The following is a 7788-nucleotide window of genomic DNA, read 5'->3' on the forward strand; positions in this document are numbered from 1 at the left end:
ATATAAATAATCTAAAACTGAATTCTAGCAGTTCATTCAAAATGTCTAAGACCACCAGGAGGATTGTAAATGTAATAACCTACCTAACTACGTAATGTGTGTGAAATTGTATGTGTGCATGATTGTGTGTGTAGATTGCTCCACTTGGACTCCTCAAGCAAATTATTTGCCCAGGTTTTTTCACCAATCATTACCAGTTCATTGCTTGTCTTGAGAAGGGTGCATTAACGTTTTTAAACCACTTGTCTGACTCATGATCTCGGTCTGTCTTCACATTTTTTTCAGTACTGACCCATCTTCCCTGCTCTGTCTCTTAAAAAAAAAACATTTCTAGGCCATAAGTTGCTTTTCTTCCTATGCTCTTCCCTGAGATGCCAACTTGCCAACACTCTGACTATCTTTGGAATAAATCTGTTACAGTATGACTGATTTTATTTACTGCCTCTACTCAAGCATCCAAGTTGAGAAACTGACAGTATTTCCACAGAGTTATGTATAGAAGAGAGGTGGGGTAAAATGTGCAGTAGAAATTACTCTGTGACCTTCAGCCGACTCTAAAATGTCACTTTAGCAATTTTAGTGAGCCAAATCCAGCATGTGCGGGCTAAAAATATCCCGCTGTGTGAACTATTTTCCTTTTAGCATTAATTCAACTTGATCTATCGTCAAAGTCAGAATCAATAGCGATGACTTTGCTTAGACATGTTTTGACTGTACTTGTTCCAGTTGCAACAAATCAATTTAACATGCGTAACTCTAATCTCCCATTCAGTTTGTTGTTAGCACAATGTCTACCCATGTAACTTTTTCACATTTTGTCACATTACAACCACAAATGTTACTCCGTTTGATTAGATTTTGTTGCGATAGATAAACATAAATTAACAATTGTAAGGAGGAAAGAGAAGGATAGCAAGTTCTTATCAAAATGTTTTTACAAAAATTCTTAGAAATATGAAGCGCAAGTGCATGCAGCCCCCTGATTTCATAGGTTTGGAGAACAAACTTTAGTTGTAATTATGGCTGCAGATCTTTTTAGATATTTACCCACCAGTATTCTCTTTAGAAATGTTTAATCTTAGTCCAAAAGATTAAACACCTGAGAAGTTAAATTTAACTTCTCAGTTAAATTTAGGTCTCTGAAATTCCAGTTTGCCTCCATCCATCTTCTCATTAACGCTGACCAGCTTCCCTAGATTAGAAAGCTTCCCCAAAGCATGATACTTTTACTACTATTTCTGACAAAGGCCAGAATGTTTAGGATGTTAGCTTTCTGCCACACACAGGGAAAAAAAGCCCAAAAAATAAAAAAAAGAACTGCAGATGGGGAATTATTTTGACTTTCTTTCAACATTTCCACAATCTCCACAATAAATGTCAAATTTCTGGAGTGCTTGATTAGTCCTTGTCTTGTTGTTGGATTCTCACCACCTGAGCCATGAATCCCTGCGGTCCCTTCAGAGTTACCATAGGGACTCTTGGCAGCTTGATAACACTCCCCTTTCTCTGTTCTGGTGAAACGCCGTGTGTTGGTAGGCTGGTAATTGAGCCAAACTCATTCCATTTGCAGACGGAGGGTTGAACAGCGAGTGGCTTGTGTGATTTTCATGCTTTTCTGCCTTAAAGTTCTCCATGGGATTATCTCTGAGTTGTCTGCTGTGTTCCTTATTGTCATGATGCTGTTTGGTTAAGAGATGTTCTCTAACAAACCTCTGAGGCCATCATAGATGAGACTGGTTTATGCTAAGACTAAATAGGATACTCTATTTATGATTTAACATTTAAAAACAGTTTATTCCACTGGATTTTAACATTTATTCAGAGAATAGGTTTCTGCAAAACACCTCACACTTTTCAGATTTTCGCAAAAAAAAAAATAAATTAGATGTGACAAAATTTGAAAAGGTTTAAATAGATATTTATTCTTTTAAAAGGCACTGTTATCTCCTTCCCTTAGGTTGGTGCACCTTTCTATTTGGTTAGTCAATGAGCCTAAATGAGTTAAATGAGAACTGTCTTGACATTTTGACCCATTCAAACACCTAAAGGCACAAGCATTTGAAAGAATCAGAGTGCATACCTACAGTTGAGCTTACCCGATGTGTAAAATCAACACCAAGATGCATTAGAGCTGCTCTTTTTATGCATAAAGTATTCCCTCTGTGACACTATAGATTTTTTTCTTCCATTTGTCATCAGTCAGAGGCTCCACCTTTGGCCCACGAAAGGTGAAAGCATACATTTTATTACCGGCATATTATGTCATTTACCACCACCTTTTGTGTGGTTTTTCCACTGATGTGGTGAGGCCAGGGCAAAGCAGAGTCAGGAGGACTCTACAAATTTCATAGCTGTGCAGTTCACTGCTGTGATGTAGTTTAGTTTTCCTCCTGCTGAATCAGAAAAATGCCCCCTCCCCTCCTACCACACAAGTATGCTGCTGTGAAGCTGGCTTGACGCTGCTGCCAGCTGTTCACTGATGACTCACCTTTGCTATAAAGAGATGTGCGAAATATTTCTTTTGTTATTTTCACTTCTTGTAAGCACCCAGAGTCTGCCCTTACAATCTGTTGACATTGAACGATTATCATTTCCCCGAAAGTTATTAAAACCACTTCTGTTTCTCTTGTGAAGCTGAATTTTTATTCTGATTTTCAAAAGTTCATGACGTTTCATTGTACAGGCTCACTGCGTAAACAAATCAAAATCTGAATTACTGTCAGAAGATTTAAACCATTTCCAAAATTTCATGAGAGAGAAAAAAAAAGAATTACAGAGAGTGAATCTGACAGCAGTACCTCTGTCTGCTCATGGCCCCTAAATGGAGCTGTAATCAATATTTACGACTTTGTCGAATGACCTTGAAATGGTCACATCTTGTCGCTCCCTGTTTTCGCTCCCCCCAAACCTTCCTCTGGATTTTCCGATTCTGCTTCACCACCCAAACACACACTCACAGGAGCTGCCCACTACATCCATTCTTGACTGAATTTTTTATATCTTCATCTTCCTATCATTTTTAGTTCAGACTGTGTATGTGCTACATGTTTAATTTACAGCAAATAATAAAAATTTTCAAAGTGCTGTCAGTGTCCTGCAAAGGTTTTTCAATTAAATTCAGCATTTATTCATTATACAATCATAAAACTTAAAGTATTTTATTTACAGACCAGCACAAAGCGGCCCACAATTCAGAAGGAGAAAGAAATTGATTTGTATTTATTTAATTTACAAATGGAATTTTGAAAAGTTATGTTGAAATTTACCACATATTTTCAGCAAATCCTGTTGAGTACGTCTCCTTGCACATCTTGAGACTTTTAACTATTCTTTTTTGCTGAATTGCTTAAGTTCAGTCAGAATACATGGAAGCATCTATGAGCATGAATTTCAGAATTATCTACAGATTCTCCATTGGTTTTAAATCTGCACAGTGACTGAATCATTGTCTCATACATTTCACCATTGATCCAATACCATCCAATTTTCCTCTAAAGTTAAATTGATGACACATTAAAACAAAAAAAAAAAAAACATAACTTACTCTGCTGTGAGTCTATCTACAGTATATCAGAGAAAGGATGCATGCTCTAAAAGAAAAATCACCCAAAGTTACTGTGTGAATTACAATGTAAATGCATTATTAATCAAAACAGTCAATACATCTATGATGAGAAACATGAGAAATCAGACTAACAACAAAAACTACAAATGCACATAATCTGCTTACGTGGTAAGTGATAGATCAATCAATAGATAACTACAACTTTATTAGCTAATTGTAAACACTCCAATCATGTTAGGCAAGTTCAAACTATTACTGTGTCTACAAGAACCGGGACAGGTTTTACTATGTGACTCATCATCGTTTGAATTATTTCTGAAACTTCAGACTTTGGCCCTGCAGTGAATCTGTGGCCCAGATGTGACTGCATGGACCAGTACACTAAAGCGTGCTGTTTTAGTGGAGACGCTATTAACATCCCCATTGGTTTCCTTATTGTCGCCTCGGGACATGCAGTTTAAACTTAGAAAACTGTGACAACCATCACTGATTTTTACAATCCAGCTGCTGTTGCTTTGTTGCAAAGTCTTGAGTTTCTTTACTTGTACACAGGAATATCTCTTCAGAGGAGAGTGCTGACCTGCATGTACAGTTCAGCATATACATGCACAATCCTAAGCTGCGCCTCAACAATGATCATTTCCGGCAAGCTGTAAACACCAAGGTGAGGATATTCCCTCCGGATGATTTACTTCCCTCTCTATCTCTTCTCCTCTGTGTCAAGCCAAAGCTAGACTGCTTCTAGGTGCAGACTGCATTGCTTATTTACTCTATAAGGCTGCAAAGGTTCTTTATGTTTTTACATATGCAAGTCATCTAAATAAGCTCTTTTCAGCATTATTCTCACTGTTTATAGGACCTCAATTAAAAAAAAGAAAAAAAATGCAAGAGAGCTGAACAATAAACATGGTAAAAGAAATTGTGAGTTTTTTTATAGGTTAAAATCACCTTTACACGATGAAAGAATGAATATTCACGAATAAAGCCATGATCTTAAACAACAGTTATAAAAGAATAGTTTTTCTTTTTAGAATTTTGTTGAAGCCATAACATTTAACATTAAAAACTTTGGGATTTAAAATTTTTATAGTGCATTATTACGCTGAATAATGTATTTCCGGCAAATTGTTTCACATTACTGGCAGTTATAGTTGTATGCTTTGTTTCAAAACAAATAAAACCATACAAGAAAATTAATTTTCTCATGTTTATTTAAACAAGTTTTCCCTTCACAGTTTTCTTTTCAAACAATATTTCTGAAGACGTAAAGCTTCTCTGCAAAGCTGCAGGCTTTCTTCGGAAATCTTGGCTGCTTTTCAGAGAGAGGCAGCTTTCATCAGTAACATTTGATTATGCAATTACCTCCAAAATGTTTGACAGCTTTACATTGATCAGGTCATTGCTCATTAAGCTGGCGCTGTACTATCAGTCCACTGCCAAGCCTCACATTTAATGCAAAATAACTGCACTGATCTTTTGACTACATTGTATTTCATTGACCTCAACTAAACTGTCTACCCTAGATCATCTCCTGTCCAAACTTCTTACAGTTTCCTTGTTTTGTTTTATTGACAAGCTCTTTAGAAATGACACTGATTGGTTAGTCATTCATTTAAATGTCATTACGAAGGCAACAGTTGGTGGATTAATAAACAACTACTCATGCTGACTGTGTCAGCAGCTCAAATGTGCTGTGGGTCTTTCAGTGTGTGTCTTTGTCCAGCTGTGCTGCAGTTCGTCATAAGTATTATATTGCATGGTGCATCATTGGGTGCGAAATATCTAAACTTGATCAAACTTAATCTAGATGCATGTTTTTACAGGCAAATTATTAGTTTTTATGCATTATTGTAATCACTGTACCCTGTCTCTGCAACCTGCTAATGGGTTTTTCCAGCGACACAAAGTTATTATTTTTGTGGGAAAAGCAAATTACTACCTCAGAATAATCTCTGGCATCCACAAACCAAAACATTGCAAGGTCAGTTTTAGTTTGAAGTGTGTTTAAAAGCAGTTTTCATGAATGCTCGTTTTGTGAAAAGTGTTAAGGTTTTGCCCTCAATGACATTTTTTGTTTTATTGTATCACTTTTCATTTTAGGTGTTAATTCAGTTAGTTTACTAATATTGTTTTCTGACATGGTCACTCTCTGGTCAAAAGTATTCATCAAGTTTTTATAATCCAGTTTGGCTTTATATTTTTCACAATCTTATTTGTTACTTCGTATTACACTGAATTTGTGGTTCGCCATCCCCAACCCAAATTGGATGAAACAAAAGCTGCTAATGCAACAGTTTTTCCAACATAATCAGAAGTTTCCTCTAGTACAAACAGCTGGCATGTCATGAAGCGGTGATTGTGAGGATAAACACTGAGACCCAAGTTATGGTGGTGATGATGATGAGTTTAATGATGAAAGGCTCAAACAGTCCAAACACAGGCGGCACGGCAGAGAGTACAGCCACAGCTAAATACAGGTAGCAACTGATGAAAGACTGAACATGGAGCAAGCTAGCCAGGACTTAAACAGTTCTACTGGAGAGCAGACGCAGACAACAACTGACTTAAGATGAGGACCCGACAAGAGACAAAGACAACAGGTGGACTTAAATACACAGGGGGGTAATCAAGGGAACGAGACACACCTGGGAACAATCAAGGGCTGACAGGACGACACAGACTCAGGGAAACAGGACTAAACACAGAAAATCCCAAAATAACTATACAGAAAAGACAGATCATACAACAGTGAAATTAATCAATATGTGTAAATATATGCAGTCTCATTTTTCTTCCGCATAAAGTGTCTTACATAAAAACCAAAAAAGCTAAATTTAGTTCTCATCTGACCAGAGTAGCTTCTTCTAGATACGTCTCATGTCCCTTACATGTCTTGTGGCAAACTGCAGAGGGTAACTTATCTAACAATGGATTACCCTTTTGCCTCTTACACAGTTGTTGTGAACAGCATTACAAATTGTTCACCTGTCACTACACACACAGATACACAACTCTTACTGCTATGCTGTAGGTTTAGTAAAGGTTTCTTTATCAGTTCTATTGTGCCCCAGTAAAATCATGTTCTATTACAAGATTATAAGTCAATTCATGCATCTAATAGAGTTTTCAACATTTAAACAAAAGCAGCACTCTTTGTACTGCGGGCCACAGAAGTAATCATCACTTTAATCACAAAAGAGGCACACAGCATGACGTGACTACCCGACTGTTCACTCAATCTTGATAATCAGCATCTGAAACCACTTTGAGATTTCCTACAATGTTCCTTGTTGATACTTCTTTGTACTGTGCACATAGATTTACTCACCGTTTTACAACCGTAACTCCAAGTGTCTTTAATATACAGGTATAAATTTTTTTTATGTATACCGGTACTTAAATATATATTACAACCTGCATATAAAGGTATACATGGTGTAAAACTGAAGCTCAGAACACATATTCTGCTTCCGTAGTTGCATTGACGTTCAAGTATTGATGCACTGAATGGAAAAGCATAAAAATGATTTAGATTTGTTTATAAGAAATATGAAGAAAAAAGGAATATTATTAGCTAGTAGCACTATTAAGCAAAGGGCTTAATGTGTTGCAGCGAGAATGTCTTGGGTCAAAATCTAGGCCTGGAGTTTTTCTGCATGAATTTTGCATGTACTCCGAGGTACCCCATCTTCTTCTGGCCGTCTGAAAACATGACTGTTAATTTGGTTTCTCTAAATTGCTATTAGCTATCAGTGTGTATGCGTTTGTGTGTGAGCAGGGTTTTTTTTTTTGTCCTGTGTGTCTCTGAGTTTTCCTGTCATGGACTGGTGGCCAGTCCAGGGTGTACCCCACCTCCCGCCCAATGACAGCTGGAGGTAGGCACCAGCCCCCTGTGGCCCTACGAGGCCAATTGGGTACAGCAAATGAATGGATGAATGCAAGCATTGAGATGGTGATGAATCAAAAACGGGACACAGAGAAAAGAGAGAAGCAGCGCCCACTAGATGACGGGGACAAATTTGAGCAGACCAAAGGATGAATAAATTCTTAGAAGCACAGTCCTTTTTTGAAGTTATTTATTTTCCTACATTTCCCTGACCCTCATCCGCAAAACGTAGCTGCTTTTTATTGCACAGCAGCTGAGTCTGAAGGCAGCGGAGAGAGTTGTAGTAAATCAGCTGGGAGGAGTAGAACTTATCACCGATTTTCCCCTGGTCAGTAAT

The sequence above is a fragment of the Poecilia reticulata genome, linkage group LG12 (genome assembly GCF_000633615.1).
Source record: "Poecilia reticulata strain Guanapo linkage group LG12, Guppy_female_1.0+MT, whole genome shotgun sequence".
Lineage (NCBI taxonomy): Eukaryota > Metazoa > Chordata > Actinopteri > Cyprinodontiformes > Poeciliidae > Poecilia > Poecilia reticulata.